Source organism: Crinia signifera, chromosome 1, assembly GCF_055691185.1.
Source record: "Crinia signifera chromosome 1, ASM5569118v1, whole genome shotgun sequence".
NCBI lineage: Eukaryota > Metazoa > Chordata > Amphibia > Anura > Myobatrachidae > Crinia > Crinia signifera.
The window spans coordinates 186,151,378-186,169,347 of record NC_139217.1 but is presented as its reverse complement, the minus strand read 5'-3'; the positions used below and the strand labels follow the sequence as shown (position 1 = coordinate 186,169,347).

The 17,970-nt window shown below is 44.3% G+C and overlaps 1 protein-coding gene across 2 annotated transcripts in view; it reads left to right on the top strand.

The window, feature by feature from the left end:
- BANK1 (B cell scaffold protein with ankyrin repeats 1) overlaps nt 1-17,970 on the top strand; it is a 418,472-nt gene that overhangs the window by 138,120 nt on the left and 262,382 nt on the right. The gene's annotated exons all lie outside the window — the stretch shown is intronic.

Below are 17,970 nucleotides of genomic sequence, written 5' to 3'. Positions count from 1 at the left end.
CCGAATTTATGGGAGGAGTTTATATACTGTATGAATGGAAACCCAACTTTTCTAGGGATTTCAGACATTGCTAGGCAACCCTAATAGGCAATGATGTCCATCAGAATGTATGCTGTTTTTATGCACCAAACCCTCTGCCCCCCAAATCCTGACCCTAACCCTCTCTGCTAGGGCCTAAATCTGACCCCGATACCCCACCACCTTAACCTAACCCCTTATTGCAAGTGCCTAAACCTACCTCCCCCCAAAGCATAACCCTAACCTTCCCTTTGCTCTTAGCCTAACCCAAAGTCCCCACTAGCTAGTGCCTAAACCTACCCACCTCTTCCCAAGCCTGACCATAACACACCCCAGCATACTTATGTTTGAGATGTCAGTGTTAGCGACCTCATTTTTGAGAGGTTACAGTGCCAGTGTCCTGACGGCAGTTGGGATGCCGGCATGGCTGTGCTGAATACTGACATCCTGATCCTCTTTTGTTAAAGCCATCTTCAGTTACCTGCAACAAAAAAGTGTAACTTTTCAACCATAACTGCTATATACCTTTCAGCAAATTCTGATGTTATTTGACACGTTACACGACCCCCTTTCCTTTTGAAAAAAACAGACTTTTAAAGTCAAGATAGACGATTTCAAGATGCTCCCGTGTTTGGTACATAAAGATAGCCCACCTCACCCATACCTTAGTAGAGTATTCAGTTTTTCCATTTCCTCCACAGTTTTTAAAACAAGAGGGTGTACTGCGACTTTTGAATCACCCTGGGATTGTTCTGAGAAATTTGTTAAATCAAATGGCTTTAACCAATTTGTCTGAATGACTATTTTCTGCGTTTGCTGCCATTTTAGTTCACACCAGACAGATTGGACAGATAAATATTTAGGGAAATACCCAGCTTCACAGTGTTGTTGTTAGTATTATGAAAGTTGCTGAACTAACTTTACATTCCACACAGCTCATATTACAGTTTTCTTGTCAAATTAACTAACTTATTCTGTCAGTAATATATTACATTTATGTTGTTGAATGTTGGATGACTTAGGCCCTTATTCTGATTGACTCGGTCGGATAAGAGTTCGGTCAGAGTGCGTTTTTTAGCCCACTGTGCATGCGTACCGTCCGCAATGCGCATGTGCAGCCGCACTCCACGGACATAACTCAGCAACCAGAAAAACTCTGTCGTGCACGGTCGGACACAGTGGGTGTAATCTGCGCGTATCAAAGGGCGGGGCATCAAAACTGGGCGTTAACCGGGGTGTGCATGTGGGTGGTGCTGGGCGTAAGCCCCGCTCGAGTCACCAAGAGCACGGACCCGCTCGGACCTGTTTTCCTGAGGAACACTCGGAGGGAAAAAGCGAGTCTCACGCCTCGCAGCCCTGCCACATCAGCGGGCCCGCACTCGGTTGGACAATCAACATGCACAATAGCTACATTACTTTCAGCTGCACGCAATACACACCCATGCAGCAGGTTTCTCTCATTTATCAATTAACTAACTAACTACATGGCAGCAACACGGGAAGCACAACTTTAAACTTTAAGCATTTACACTTCTCTGTGTTCAAATCGCTTGTATACAGTATTTCATTCTTTCAACACACAAATGCACCACTATTCTTAGCTGCTATTATGTGCCAATTCTCACACAAGTGCTCTGCCCATGTTTGGACAATACTACACATAATTACAAAAAGTCGTTATGTGTCAACTCACATACTGTACTTCCATGCAAACACAACCATGATGCTCTCATCACATTACACACATATGTCTTCTTCTGTATTTACATACCAGTATTGTGTTACTGAACATGTGCATGACAATACCTTCAGCCTTACATTACCCGTTTTTGCACATAAAGCACATTGTTGAGTTATGCCACTCATTTACACCATCCATAAAGGCTTTGTACACATGTGTTCCGTACTATAGTATAAACCATTACTTCATGATCCTACAAACCTAACACAATAGTCACCTCACCCACAAATTATTATTATATTAATGTAAATTGGGGAAGAAAATTAGTTTAATTGAATGCAATAAACAACATACACTTTGGGTAATTGGTTAATGGGTTTGAGCATGAGTTCTATGCAGATTCATGCTTGGCCGTGTTAAACACCAGCAGAGGGTGTACAGTTGGCTGTCCGCACGCAGGAAGACCGTGCAAACTTTGTGAGTTCTGTCCGCACACAGTAGCATAGGTGCATTACCACGCCACTCCCTTTTGTGTGTTAGTCCGTCCGAACGGATGAGGTGGCCTTATAGGTGTGCCTTCGCTCACCGTGTGGGTGTGCGGTTCATTCGCTCGGATACGTGCAAACGCGTATCTGAAGGAATGAACCAGAATAAGGGCCTTAATGTAATCTCATACCTCCCAACAAGTCATCCCTTCAAGTAAGGACAGACAAAAAAATGTGGGCATAGCCTAGCAGGAAGGGGGCATGACCTATACTCCTGGCACTGCCACGAGTCCATGCTCCATTTTCCCAATGGTATTTTTAAAATTTTACACTACAATCAGCCCGGTACCCACAGCCCAGGGGTACCGGGGACAGCCCCAGGCTTTAGTCTAGGCAGGAAAGTTCTGGAGGGGGGACCCCTTCATTGGGGGGTCCCCACTTCCCCAGGACCCCTGCCCAGGCTGTCAGGGATTAATGCTTTGGCCGCGGGATCTTATATAACAAGTGTACCCCAGCTGTGGCATTACCTTGCTGGCTGGTTGGGCCTGGTGCTGATTCTTAAAATACGGGGGACCCCCTATTTATTTGGTCCATTGTATTTTAGGAACCAGGACCGGCCCTTGGCCCTTGTATCTCCTTGTATGGAGTGGACTTATATACATAAGGATCCCTGGATTGGACTGGACATTAATGGCAGCAGTATCGCTGGACTGGACTTTAACAGGAGCAGTATCACTGGACAGCACAGCAGAGCAAAGCACACTTCCTCTCCTAAAATGAAGTGAGGAAATGGCACCGCTCGCTCCCATTTATATAGGGTCCAGATCTTGCGACATCTGACAGCGGGATCTCGTGAGGTCCCGACACCTGCCCTCCTAGCCTGGGTGAGAAATCCCGAACATGCTCGGACAGCGAGTTTGGATTGGGGGTGTCCGGATCCCCCTAATCCGAACTCGCTCATCCCTGCTGAATAGCCTATTTCTTCTGGTGATACCGACCCTGCGGTAGCACGCAACGGAATCACAAGCTTTATACACAGGGTGCAATATGTACTATGTTTCTATATATAGACCATATCAGTAGTTTATATCACACCGCGTGTATGCCCCTTTAGCCCATCCTGGCACTGCGGCAGCCCCGGTGAGGGAAAGAGTTAGATATTAACAAAATAACATTAGTCTCCATGGGGCAAATCTACTAAGATGCGAGTTCTATTGAAGATGGGATGTTGCCCATAGCAACCAATCAGATTCTACTTCTTATTTCTTTAGCACCTTCTAGAAGATAATAGATAGAATCTTATTGGTCATTATGAGCAATATCACATCTTTAACTTTAATAGAACTCCCATCTTAGTAAATTTACCCCTATGTATTATTCTTATTTTTGATTACATGAAATCAGAAATTCCTCTAGATGTCAAGTACTTACTTTGAATCTACGTATATTGCACTAGTAATATTAAGGCATCCTCTTACCGATGGGTGGAATGGGTGGAAAGTTAACTAAAAACTATTTTACCCAGATGTTCAGTGATTAGCAGAGAAAATGTCCATAAATGGCCTCTTAGAAATCTGTAATGTTGGCCCTGTCCAGCAGATTAATAATAAAGAATAATAATGGGTAATAAATAAATGACAAAGATTCCATTTGTCACATTATTTATTCTTAGCGGCATATAATAATGAGTATCATGCATTTGAACTCCGCAAGCATATTTCTGTGGAATGACTGCTGTTTACTTTCATTTGTTCCTTTCTCACACTAAGCTTAACTTTGCTAGACCAAGGTAATCAGCTGTAGATTCATTGAAAACCTATCTTGATATAGATGTCACTAATGTTGACAGAAAGAAAGCTCTTGCTGCTGCATTTAACTGGAGATAAAGCAGGGTTGCCGACTTTTTAAATCTCCTCTCCGGGAGAAGCCTGGAGAGGAGACATTCAGCAGGAGTTCGTGGGGGCGGGGCTTGAATGTGACCTCATTAAGCCCCGCCCCATGCTTGAAAATAATCCATTTTGCACATCTCCATGGAGGGGGCGGGGCTAAAATGACGTGATTATGACACTTTAGCCCCCTCATCGGAGATAAGCATATCAGGTTATTTAAATGGTGCGGCGGGGGAGTTTTAGCCGCGATCAGGGGGGGGAGCGGGGGTCCCCCAGAAACCGGGAGGTTTGCCCACCTTTCCGGGGGACCGGGAGGGGGACCCGATTTTCAGGACCCTCCCGGCCATTCCGGGAGGGTAGGCAACCATGAGATAAAGTCTATGATATCTGACACAGTGATAGAACCCACTGAAACATGCTGTAATGTGAAAGATTAGTTTATTAAATACTTTATATGTTAAAAGAATATACAGTATGAAATTTACATTTTCATATAGACAACGACTAAGGCTGATGCATTGTCACTGAATGCAAAGCACAGCAGATTACATACACTGGCATAAATAGACTGTCTCAAATATTGATGAGGAGATAAAAGCACAAATAATACAAAGCTACATCTTTTCTAGGCTCATCAGACATGCACTAAGAGAATCTGACTTGCCCTTAACCCCTTCCCGACATTGCCTTTTAAGGTAATTTTTTTTTTTTTTTCCTCCTTGTGTTCAAATAAGCGTAACTTTTTTAATTTTCCGGCTATATAGACACATGAGGGCTTTTTTTTTGCGGGACAAGTTGTACTTTCTAATGGTACCATTTACTATACCGTATAATATTCTGGGGAATCAGGAAATAATTCAATGTGGGGTAAAAAAAAAAAAAAACGCAATTCCACAATTTTGCGCTGGTTACGGTTTTTTTGGAGTTCATAGTTCGTTTAAAATGATGGGTTATCTTTATTCTATGGGTCGTTACGATTCCGGTAATACCAAACTTATATAGTTTTCGTTACATTTTACCACTAAAAAAAAAAATAGAAAATGTTACGGTTTTTCGAATTTGCGTCGCGTCGCCATGTTCTGCGGCTTATAACTTTTTTATTTTTCCACCTACGGACCTGGGTGAGGGCTCATTTTTTGCGGGCTGAAGTGTACTTTTTAATTAATACCATTATGGGATATGGGCGACTTTCTGATCTCTTTTAGCTATTTTTTTTTGGGTAGGCGATGCGACCAAAAAGCATAGTTTTGGCGTTGGGGATTATTTTCCGTTTACGCCTTTAACCCTGCGGGATAACTAATGTTATATTTTAATAGATCGGACTTTTAGGAACGCGGCGATACCAAATATGTTTATTTTTTTTATTATTTATTTATTTTTATTTGGGAAATGGGGAAAGGGGGGTGATTTGAACTTTTAATATTTTATTATTTTTTTTTTATTTTTAAACTTTATTTTTTTTTTTTTTTACTTTTACTACAAGGCCCCCTAGTGTACTTGACCACTAGGGGGCGCGATCGCCTGTACTAGGTTCAGCCATAGAGCTCTATGGCTGAACGTAGTGATTTTTTGCACTTCCTATTACATCCTGCCTGAGGCAGGATGTAATAGGTATGAATACACGGACAGCACAGGGGTCTACATTAGACCCCTGGCTACCATGGCAACCGATCGGCACCCTCCGATCGCGCTGCGGGGGGCCCCGATCGGCGCCGGAGGGGGGCGCCCCCCCTCCGATCAGCTATTTAAGCACTGCGGGCGCTTTGCCCGCGGTGCTTAAAGGGTTAAACGGCCGCGATCGGCGAACTCGCCGCTCGTGGCCGTGAGAGCAGGGACATGGCTGTAATATACAGCCATTACCTGCTCTCTATCAAGCCAGCTCACTCCGTGAGCTGGCTTGATTCACCCCCAACCGACATATGACGTAAATGTACGTCATATGTCGGGAAGGGGTTAATGAATTTCCTGAACTATGAGCTACAGTAGCTGCATAGACATCTTTTAGGCACGGAGATCCATTGCTGTTAATGGGATTGATCAAGTCTTTGCCAAATATTACCCTCATCAATCGCTGTATCCAACAAAAGAGCAGACATGCACAGCATGTGGAAATATAAACATCTTTGCAAAACAACAAAGGTCAGCACACTCCGAAAGCATACAAAGGGGTCATTTTAATAGCTTTCAGCAGTCCCACTAGTTGGACACTGTCCCATTGCAGTGTCCTGTGGGTGGGGGGACAGTTGGCAGAGCAGGTGATCACAGCTTTTTTGTTCTGTGATCACCTGATTAGATGACACGCCCATGCATACAGCAATTATCGGTGCAGGGATGGGAGCGAAGGACTCCCCAGCTGCTTGGGGAGTGCTGGGCACACCCCCAAAATGACAAAAACAGGGGTTGCAATGCTAGGACACGCCCTCCGCATGAGGCCACAGTCGTGTCCTTTCCCCAATACAGGTCCCAATTTCATTTAAGGCCAGGTTTGGAAGCATCCCATTAAATGCAAAGGGTTCAAGGTGCCATTGCCACGGCATTTCAACTTCTGCAACTGCATCTCGCACCCTTCACTGATTCACCTCTGTAAAATGAGCCCACTATCTTCGGGGGCTCATTGTGGCTCATCGGATCCACCCCAAAATGTCACGTCCTAGACAGCAAAAAAAAAAAGTCTTTCCTATTTACAACACTGAACATGTAGTTTGGAAAGAGCCCATTGTAAAATTATCATGTTGAATTATTCCTTGATGACACAGACATTGATGTGTTTATAGATTCAGGTCTTGCTGTGGACCTAGTGGGTGAATCCATACCGTATTTGACAAAACTCACTTTAGTTTTGAAACCTCTTATCTGGGTCTCCTGAAACTCATGAATGCACTCACTGCTACTTTGTGCACTGCAGTGATCAGTTAATGCTGCAAGATCCACAGCTGCTTGATGGAATTGTTAAATTAAAAGACTTTCCAGTAGAACTGAACATCAATCCTGCTATAAACCAGTTATATAGCCACACAGGAGAATTCCATTCCACTTCAGGCAAAAGGTTTGCACAGAACTACATCATTTAACTTGTTAACGGCCCACCTTCCTTAGATATTACAGTAGTTGTTGCTTTTAGTATGTCGTGTTCTGACCCTAAAGGTGGGTGTAAGTACCACCATGGGGTGTGGTAATATATGTTGACATTTATGTTGACAGTCATACTGTTGACACAAGGATGTCACCATGCAGCATGTCAACATTCCTCATGTAGACACTTGTTGACATGACTGCATGTAGGGTCATCGTCTCTGGTGGTGCATTGAGACTTACCCTCTACCAATTGCTGCAGCAGCTCCAGCTGCAATTTCTGGATTACAGTGGTCTTGTGACTTTCAGTATTAACAAAGTCACCTGACCGTGCCACATTCTGGGGTGTACATTGGCCCTATCTGTAACTGAAATCCCTAGCCCTACTCTCCCGGTCTAGTAGCCTAACCCTGATGTGAACATTCTGAAAATATTGAGAATTCACATACAGTACTCCAGAATTTCATTTGTCGACATTGTGACATTCTGAATATGTCAACCTACTGGGAATGTGAATTTGTTGTCTGTAGTCATTTTAACAATGTTGACATCATAACTGTCAACATTGTGTTGTAGAAAGCATGTGACATTGTAATATAACTGGACATAAATGGGATGATCAGGGGTCAGGGGTCATTAGAATGGTGACTATATATCAATTACCAAGATCCTCTATGAGTGATTGGGTCGTGAATTACGGTAATCTGGGCCTTCACTACACAGTACCTTAGGTAGGAGACTTGGCTAGCACATGAACTATGCAGCTTTGCCCCTTATTAGTAGGGGTGAGTGGGTTTGGATTTTGAGAATCCAAACACCGTAGAGAACCCCCAATCCACGCCGGGACCCAAGCATTGCCCGGGTATTCCTGCCAAGACTCGGAGCTCAGAACGTGGCAAAAAGTCATCATCCTGCATCAGATCTCGTGAGATCCAGACTCAATATAAGTCACATGTTATTGCCGCCATCTTTTCAATCCAGCATTGGAGAGGGAATTGAGTGGACGGGTCTCTGGTGCTCTGGTGCTGTTGTAGTCTGTGGGTGTGGTGACCTGGTGCATAAGTACAGTCCTGTGCTGCTCTGCTCATGTCATTTGTTGCCATAAATCCATTGGTGCTGCTGTATAGGTCCAGTCCAGTGGTACTGCCGTTAAAGTCCAGTAGTACTGTTGTTAAAGTCCAGTGGTACTGCAGTATACAGTAACTCCAGTCCAGTGATACTGCTGCATTAATAAAGTGGTACTGCCATTAAGTCCAGTGATACTACAGTTAAAGTCCAGTCCATTGGTACTGCTGTTAAAGCCCAGTGATACTGTTGCTAAAGTCCATTGATACTGTCATTAAAGTCCAGTCCAGTGATACTGCTGTATAATTCCAGTCCAGTGACACTGTTGCAGAAGTCAAGTCCAGTGATACTGCTATTAAATTCCAGTCTAGTGATACTGCTGTATAATTCAAGTCCTGTGATACTGCTGCATAAATCCAGTCCAGTGGTACTGCAGTTAAAGTCCAGTTTTACTGCCATTAAAGTCCAGTGATCCTGCCGTTAAAGTCCAGCCCAGTGATACTGCGGTATAATTCCAGTCCAGTGATACTGCCGTCAAAGTCCAGTGCAGTGATACTGCTGTTAAAGTCCAGTCCAGTGATAATCCAGAAAGATAATGATGAACCAAAATTTGGAAGATACAATATTGAAAAAACAAGAACCACTTCCTCCTTGTGCTAAAGCTGCTGCCACTAGTCTTGATATACAGTAGATGTTGAAATGCCATCAATGTCATCTGAAAAAGGCAAATGCTCAATATCATTGTAGAGGGCATGTAAAAAAAAAAGTAAATTGTATTAGGAGAAACATAAGCTTACTAATATGCCATTTACAACACGGAGTGGCAAGGAACGGCTTAGGCCCTTGCCGAAGTTCATGACTAGTGGTTCAACTACACAACGATCGAAGCCCTCCGACTCCCCCCCCCCCCCCCCCGCTTGAAAATTTAAACACAGGTAGAGTCCAAATGTGTTGGTGGTTGTGATGCCTGACCTTACCATCACTTTACAGGAAGAGGTGGTTTCTTCAACCATTTGCACGCCCTCTGCATAAGCTCGAAGAATCACCCAGAGTCCAGTTCCCACTTAGACTCTCCCGGGGTATTTGTGGTTCTCCAGCCATTTGGACTTGCCACACTTGAAGTCAGTTCCAACACTTGAGTCAGGTCCAGCTTGAGTCAGGTCATTCCGATGATCAGGCTGTTGCAGAAGCAGCTAGAAAAAGTGAAGGAGTAGATAAAGCGTGGCAATTATGAAAAGTATGTAGGGCTTCATATGCTTTGCCAGGATATGAGGTGGTCAGTCTATTACAGTCAGAGTAATGCATTTTGGCCACCGTGCTCTATCCTCGGTTTAAAGCATATGTTGTGTCTGTTTTTCCAGCGGTCAGAAGTCTACAGTGGTGCAAAGACCTGCTGGTCAGGAGATTGTCACCTGAAGCGGACCATGACACAGCAACAGCTTCTCCTTCATTTTCTCCCACACATGTGGCTGTGAGGAAACAATTAAATTTCCTACCCGACCCACTGGCAGTGATGCAGGGCAGGAAGAGCGAGTTTGAACATTTGGTCTGGACTGAAGGATCTGTCAACAATAGCTGACATGTCTACTGTTGCTGCATATGATGCAGTCACCATCGAAAAAATGGTGGAGGATTACATTGGTGACAGCATCTATGTAGGCATGTCACTCTGAACCTGTACTGGCAGGAAAAAGAGGCAGTTCCTCGTACAAACTGGCTCTATTTTACGTAAGTTGTCCCCTCTCCAGTGTGTACTCTGAAAGTTTTTAGTGCAGCCGGTATCCTGGTCAGCAGGTGATGTCAGGGGCGGATTGGCCCACCGGGAAACCGGGCCGTTTCTCGGTGGGCCGGCACATATTGTAGCATAAGTGGCCGCCCGGCGCCCACCCTAACTACCTGCCCCGGCCGCAGCAGCTAGCGTCTCCGTCTGATGCTGGGCCGCGGCACTGTGCCCAGATTAAAGATGGCCGCGGCCAGCATCGCATCCACCCAAAGCCAAAATGGCCGCGGGAGGGCTGGTGCGCATGCGTCGGCACACTCAGCTGCTCCCGCGGTCCGTAGGATGGCTGCGCTGGCGCTGCCCCACGTGATCCATCCCAGCAACGCGTCGCGCAGGGCTGGATGAGATCTGATAGGCGGCGCCGGCGGGGACGGCGGCGGCAGGAGCAGGACTCGAGCATCGGAGCAGGACTCGAGCATCCGAGCAGGCAGCCAGGCCAGGCAGCGGTAATTATTGCTATTTCAACATGATCTCTCATCTCCTGCATTAAAATGTTCTTTTATTCTTTTATGCCATGGAGAAGTTACAGATACTAGAAAATGACAGGCAGCTCTGCTGCCTCTGCAAGATCATCTGCCTTTTTTTCTGATGGTCACATAATAATAATAAATAATACAGCCTGTCTCAGTGTATGTATATATATATATGTATATATATATATATATGTATATATATATATATATGTGTATATATATATATATATATATATATATATTTATATAAGTAGAAAGATAGTACGCACAACGCTAACAGAGTCCAATAAATGTCCGTGCCCGGTCTTTGAAGGGATATAGGATTGCCTTCCCAGAGCAGAGAACTGTGTTCCTATTCAAGGAAGAACCAGCACAGGACACAGTCCTGTGCTGGTTCTTCCTTGAATAGGAACACAGTTATCTGCTCTGGGAAGGCAATCCTATATATTTATATATATATATATATATATATATATATATATATATATATATATATATATATATATATATATATATATATATATATCTCAAGAATTGTCCTGAGTCCAACAACTACTTTGGTTGCTTTTCCACCCCAGCCAGGAAAATTATGCGAAAAAGTGTCAGTGTGCGTCATATGTTTAATGGCATCATGGTGTGTGGCATACGTGTAATGGGCATCACGGTGTGCGGCATATGTATAATGGGCATCACGGTGTGTGCCATACGTATAATGGCATCACGGTGTGCAGCATACGTATAATGGGCATCACGGTGTGTGCCATATGTATAATGGAGCATCACTGTGTGCGGCATACGTATAATGGGCATCATTGTGTGCGACATACGTATAATGGGCATCACGGTGTGTGGCATATGTATAATGGAGCATCACGGTGTGTGGCATATGTATAATGGGCATCACGGTGTGTGGCATATGTATAATGGAGCATCACTGTGTGCGGCATACGTATAATGGGCATCATTGTGTGCGGCATACGTATAATGGGCATCACGGTGTGTGGCATATGTATAATGGGCATCACGGTGTGTGGCATATGTATAATGGGCATCACGGTGTGTGGCATATGTATAATGGGCATCACAGTGTGCGGCATACGTATAATGGGCATCACGGTGTGGGGCATATGTATAATTGGCATCACGGTGTGAGGCATATGTATAATGGGCATCATGGTGTGTGGCATATGTATAATGGGCATCACGGTGTGTGTGGCGTATGTATAATGGGCATCACGGTGTGTGGCGTATGTATAATGGGCATCACGGTGTGTGGCATATGTATAATGGGCATCACGGTGTGTGGCATATGTATAATGGGCATCACGGTGTGTGGCGTATGTATAATGGGCATCACGGTGTGTGGCATATGTATAATGGGCATCACGGTGTGTGGCGTATGTATAATGGGCATCACGGTGTGTGGCGTATGTATAATGGGCATCACGGTGTGTGGCGTATGTATAATGGGCATCACGGTGTGTGGCGTATGTATAATGGGCATCACGGTGTGTGGCGTATGTATAATGGGCATCACGGTGTGTGGCGTATGTATAATGGGCATCACGGTGTGTGGCGTATGTATAATGGGCATCACGGTGTGGGGCGTATGTATAATGGGCATCACGGTGTGTGGTGTATGTATAATGGGCATCACGGTGTGTGGCGTATGTATAATGGGCATCACGGTGTGTGGCGTATGTATAATGGGCATCACGGTGTGCGGCGTATGTATAATGGGCATCACGGTGTGTGGCGTATGTATAATGGGCATCACGGTGTGTGGCGTATGTATAATGGGCATCACGGTGTGTGGCATATATATAATGGGCATCACGGTGTGCGGCATATGTATAATGGGCATCACGGTGTGGAGCATATTATAATGGAGCATTATGGTGGGTGGTATATGTATACTTGGCATCACGGTTTGTGGCATATGTATAATGGGCATTATGGTGTGTGGCATATGTATAATGGGCATCACGGTGTGTGCCATATGTATAATGGAGCATCACTGTGTGCGGCATACTTATAATGGGCATCACAGTGTGCGGCATACGTATAATGGGCATCACGGTGTGGGGCATATGTATAATGGCATCAGGGTGTGCAGCATATTATAATGGAGCATTATGGTGGGTGGTATATGTATAATTGGCATCACGGTTTGTGGCATATGTATAATGGGCATCACGGTGTGTGGTATATGTATAATTGGCATCACGGTGTGAGGCATATGTATAATGGGCATCATGGTGTGTGGCATATGTATAATGGGCATCGGTGTGGGGCATATGTATAAAGGGCATCATGTTGTGTGGCATATGTATAATGGCCATCATGGTATGTGGCATATGTATAATGGGCATCACTGTCTACCCTACCTGCATCCTCCACAACTTTGTGACTCCCCTCCCTGCATCCTCTGCCACTCTTCATTCCCCCTCCTACCCTGCATCCTGTGCCACCATGCCCCCCTCACACTCTGCGTCCTGTGCCACCCTGTGTAAATCCTCCATCACTTCGTTCTCTGTCCCGCCTCCGACCCTCCCTGCATCCTCCTCCACCCTGCCACTCTACTCTCACCCTTCGTCACCCCCTTCTCACCCTTCATTACCAACCCCTCTCACCCTGTGTCTTCTCATTCCGTTGCATAATGTGAACTTTAGCTTTTTTTTAACGCATTCTGTGTGGCATTTTGTGAATTTTGGATCATTCCATGTGTCATAATGTGAATATTGGCTCATACTGTGTGGCATAAGGTGTACAGGTTTTTCGATAGAAAAAAGGGCCCTCTTGTTATGGCGCATAATGTGTTAAAGGGAGGTGGCCCATACTCAGTGTCCCACGGCGCGCGGGGGGGGGGAGACAGTTGGGAGACCCCCCTGTCACCCCCCCTGTCTCTATCTCCCCAGCCCCACATGCTCCAGAATAGACCCTGCACGCATGCGCCTATTCTGCAGCCTGAGGGGCTGGGTGCATAGCCAGCAGCTCAGAGAGCCACTAGCCATGCCCCCCCATAGCGGCAAAAATTGTGCGTGGCCTCGTTGAAATAGGCCACACCCCATATCGATAGGCCACGCCTCCCAACCCCCCCCCCCCCCATATTTAGGGCTGTTTCAAGCTATTTCCCGGGCTGCTTTTAATTCCCAATCCGCCCCTGGGTGATGTAGATTTGCTTCCACAAAATGTGGAAAAGATGATGTTCATCAAAATGAATTAGCAATTCTACAATGAAGACCAACAATTGCCTCCAGAGACTACAGAGGGAACTGTGATTGTGTAGTCCAGAGGGGACAAATTGATAATCTATGATGATGTACACACTTAAGTGGGTGAGGAATCAGAGGACAAGGATTAGGACAACATCTTGCCTCTGTAGAGCTGGTTTGTACAGGGAGAGATGAATTGTTTTTTTTTTTTGTGGGGAGGGGGGGGGGGGGCACACAAACCAATCATTTCAGCCACAGTCGTGTGGCAGACCCTGTCGCTGAAATGAGTGGATTGTTAAATACAGAGTGCATGTCCTATTTACTCAACATAAGGGTGGGTGGGAGAGTCCAAGGACAATTCCATCTTGCACCTCTTTTTTTTTGGGGGGCATTATGTGCTCTTCGAGGCCTAGTTTTTCAATATGTCATCCTCTCTGCCGCTGCAGTGCCACTCCTAGATGGGCCACGTGTTTGTGCCGCCCACTTGTGTCACTTAGCATAGTCATTCAGCTACCTTGGTGCAACCTTTTGGCCGAAAAACAACATTATGAGGTGTGAGGTGTACAGGATTGACTGGAAATGAGTGGAAATTATAGCTTAAGAGGAACATTTCTGCGATTTTAGAGGTTTTATGTTTTCTTCAAAAAATATTTCGATCCAAACCAAGAAACACGAAACACAAAAATGGTGGTGTTTTAGAACAGTTCCAGATCCAAAACATGGCCAGAGATACAGACCCAAAACACGAAACAGGAAAAGTGCCCAGTGCACACCCCTACTTATTAGTGCCACTCGTGTGTTATTCCCACTATTGTACTATTAAGGTTATTGCAGAGCTACACGTATACGCATTCTAAAAGGTCGCTCATGCGTGTCTTACAACAGATAAAAACACAGAAAGTTACAAAGAACTCTAAATGAGGTCAAACTGCTGTTTGATGAAAAACTCAGAGTAATGGCTCAGTGGAAGGCTGTGAAATTGTAGCTGGAGGCACACAGTGTTTCTATCCAAATGCGTTGTGTAATGAATTGGCTCAGAAGTTAGTAGCATTAAATGGTTGGGAAAGCACTGCTATGAATAGTATGCTGAAAATAGCATCTCAACATATGTTTAGTTTCCCCTGCTTATGCAAAATACATAGGTTTCCAGGGTCAACAGTAGTAATTAAGTGTAATCATAGTGTTAGAATCTGACTAACAATGTAAATACTGTCCATTCATGAAGGGAAAACAGTGGGGGCATTTGCTTCTCTGTATACTCGTTATATAATAAGCAAAGTACATGTGTTGGATGTGAATAGTGATAAGCAAAAATCTATGAACATGTGCACGAGACTAGAGAAGGTGGATTTAACCCATTAATAAGTAAGTTTGCATATTAACCATTTACCATTCTCTCATTTTCTTGATTCCTAATTACTGCTTTATATTACTATGTGCATTTTGAAGCATGTCATCCCTTAATACTACAACTTTACAGGTTTAACATAGTTTTAGCTATAATTGTAGATGTGCTTTAACACAATTTAGTAAAACACGGGTGGGGGGGGGGGGATTTACTAAGAATACAAATAAGAATCAATAAGACTGGCTAAGGCCCTATTTTTAAAGAAATATGATTAGTAAAGAGGGCAGATTTACTAAGCTGCCCTATGTACTAATTCGTATCCGGCCGGTGGGGTAGCCAGACGTATTCTGCCGATACGAATTCATATTTATCGCCCATATATATGGCCTCTAAATACAAATATGAGTCGCCCCCCCCACGCGCATAACCAATCCAGGGCTCAAAGAGCCAGTCCTGGTTTAAAAAAATCAGGGAACAATTTAAATAGGGGTTCCCTGTATTTTTTAATACCAGCACCAGGCCCAAGGGCCGGTTCTGGTTCCCAAAAAATAGGGGACAAAACGAGTAGGGGTCCCTCATATTTTGTGAACCAGCTAGCAGGGTAATGCCACAGCAGGGGGACACAAATTATATAAGATCCCGCAGCCAAAACATTACCCACTGACCAGTCAGCCTGTGAACGGGTCCTGGGGAAGTGGGGACCCCCCCATTGAAGGGACACCGCTACAGAATTAACTGCCCAGACTGAAGCCTGGGGCTGTCCCCAGTGGCCCTGGGCTGTGGCCACCGGGCTGATAAATGTGTAAAAATAAAAAAACTATTGGGTTCTGCTATGGAACTATGAGTCCCAGCAAGCCGCATTCTTTAAATGGTGATTGCTATTCGTATTATTTCGATCTTGTATATTTTCATATTTGTAAATACGAATATGAATGTGTCATAAATACGAATAGGAATTGCGGTATTTTTGGCATAGTAAATGCCAAAAATATGAATATGCATAAAATAGGAGTATTTTTTAATATGAATACGCCAATTTTATGCATATTTAGCTTACTAAATTTCCCCATGGGACTTTTCAAGTGCTATACCTGCTAGAGGTGCAGTTCTGATTTTAGAATATCCGATCTTCTGGCATTCGAGTCGGATTCTCGTTGGATTCCATTAAAGGGACATGTATCAGGGATTTCTGGTCATTTCACTCTGTTCTCAGGCATATCGTTATATGCTGCGCTATATTCTTCTAATTCAGGTCAATGAGGTCATGGCAATTTAAGCTGTATGTGAGAAGATCATATTGCCATTTATATGGTTGAGTGTAGTTGGATATCTGATGTCTGCGGAGAGGATTGGGTATACTGTATGAGCTGTAATGCGTCTATGTGGAGGTTCAAAAGGCATGTGTGGAGGCCTAATGGCCATGTAGGAAGCCTGATGGCATGAGGGAAATGAGGAGTATTGATGGCTATGTGAAGAAATCTAAGAGACATAGCTCTTTGTGGCAATCTTCAAATATCTTCTGTCTCTTGTCAAATCTGTCTTTCCATGAAATTGGGCATTTCAGAAGCTGTCACTCAAGTGGAGTCCATACAGTACTATGGGGAGTTTTCCCCATAGAAGTCTGTGGGTGGTATCCAGAGATTCACCCCAAACCGCAAAGGTTAATTAGGTCATAATTGTGGTTTGACTTAATGAACCTTTATGGTTTATGGTAAACCAGAAAAATATGTGCTTTTGTTTGTATAAACGTTATAAACTATATACTTTTGGTAATTTTACTTGCACTGTAACCTTTATATAGCAGTTACTGGCATACGGCAGTGTATTGCAGTAAATCTTTGCCTATAAATTTATAAGAAGTGTGGAAATCATTTAATAAGTGTGGTAAAAAAGCAAGTGGGGGGGGAGGGGGGTTGCCTTTAATTCTTGACATAGTTTCCTTCGAGAGTCCAGCAAGTTTTAACTGTTTAATAACGCTGAAAAAGTAGGATGTCTCAAAACCTTCAGAATACTGATTTACTTGCACATTCTATGAGAATTTCTTACAAAATGACCAAATCGAGAAAATAGGGTGGATAGGAAATCAATTCATGTAATTTTGCCTGGAATTAATTTTTGTTCACTTTTGTGGCAACTGCTAAATCGATCGCTTGAAATGGCTACTGCAAGTGAACAACACTGTACATCTGGGCAAAGGCATCACCAAGCGCACACTCTGTAGGGATGGCCATCGACCACCATTAGAAATCATTGATGATTTATGGGCAATGTTGAATAGTTTTGCCATCGATGGGGGAGAACCAGCTTAAATGGTTCGATGTCAAGCTTAAATGAATAGGTTTTTTTAGCTTTTTTCCCCAAGGGTCCTAGACACAGAGCATAGCTCCGGCCCTGACACCACCCATATTTTGATTGGCCTACAGGCCAAACAATCAAAGAAAATGGATGACCATCGATATGTAAAAACTAGTAGTGGGCAGATTAACACATTATTATCACATTAATGCTGATAATATTTTTAACGCGTTAATGCGTACATCACGTCACCCTGCAGCTCTCAGAACAGAAGAGGGAAGCAGAGCACATTTTCACGCCAGGACGCAGCAGCCAAGGTCCATGCACATGCACAACTGCACTTGGAGGACGCCAGGAGTACGCTAGGACACCGCTGCTGAGGTCCCCATGCATGTGCTGCCGTGCTTGGAAGACCCCAGGATACCACTACCGAGGCACACCATGAGATCCCCACAGGGCAAAACACATTGGCCCCCACAGGAAAAAAAAAATCCTATTGGCCCCCATTTATAAAACAACCCCACTGGTCCCCACAGGTAACAAAAATAAAAATACATTGGCCCTTTACATGAAAAGAAGAGACCAGTAAATAACTGTTGAACTGGTGGTGGCTGTAAACTGGTTTGGACATCTCCAGATCTGGGGGCAC